The following is an 868-nucleotide window of genomic DNA, read 5'->3' as shown; positions in this document are numbered from 1 at the left end:
AGGGCCAGGAAATATCTTCAACAAAATTATAGAAGAAAACTTCCCTTACCTAAAGAAAGAGATGCCCATGAACATACAAGAAGCCTACAGAAATCCAAATAGATTGGACCAGAAAAGAAATTCCTCCTGTCATATAATAATCAAAACACCAAATGCACAAAACAAAGAAAGAATATTTAAAGCAATAAGGGAAAAAGGTCAAGTAACATATAAAGGCAGATCTATAATAATTGCACCAGACTTCCTGCCAGAAGATCCTAGGCAGATTTAATACAGACTCTAAGAGAACACAAATGCCAGCCCAGGCTACTATACCCAGCAAAAATCTCAATTACCATAGATGGAGAAACCAAGATATTCCATGACAAAACCAAATTTACACAATATCTTTCCACAAATCTAGCCCTTCAAAGAATAATAAGTGGAAAACTCCAACACAAGGAGGGAAACTACACTGTAGAAAAAGCAAGAAAATAATAATCTTTTAACAAGTCAAAAAGAAGATACCCACATAAACATAATTTCACCTGTAACAACAAAAATAACAGCAACAATCACTTTTTATTAATATCTGTTAATATTAATGGACACAACTACCCAATAAAAAGATACAGACTAACAGACTGGATATGTAAACAAGACCCAACATTTTGCTGGATACAGGAAACCCACCTCAGTGACAAAGACAGATACCACCTCAGAGTAAAAGATTGGAAAACTATTTTCCAAGCAATTGGTCCCAAGAAACAAGCTGGAGTAGCCATTCCAATATCAAATAAAATGGACTTTCAACCAAAGGCATCAAAAAAGATAAGGAGGGACACTTGATATTCATCAAAGGAAAAATTTACTAAGATGAACTCTCAGT

The sequence above is a fragment of the Mus pahari genome, chromosome 2, assembly GCF_900095145.1.
Source record: "Mus pahari chromosome 2, PAHARI_EIJ_v1.1, whole genome shotgun sequence".
NCBI classification, from domain to species: domain Eukaryota; kingdom Metazoa; phylum Chordata; class Mammalia; order Rodentia; family Muridae; genus Mus; species Mus pahari.
This window is presented reverse-complemented; position numbering follows the sequence as displayed.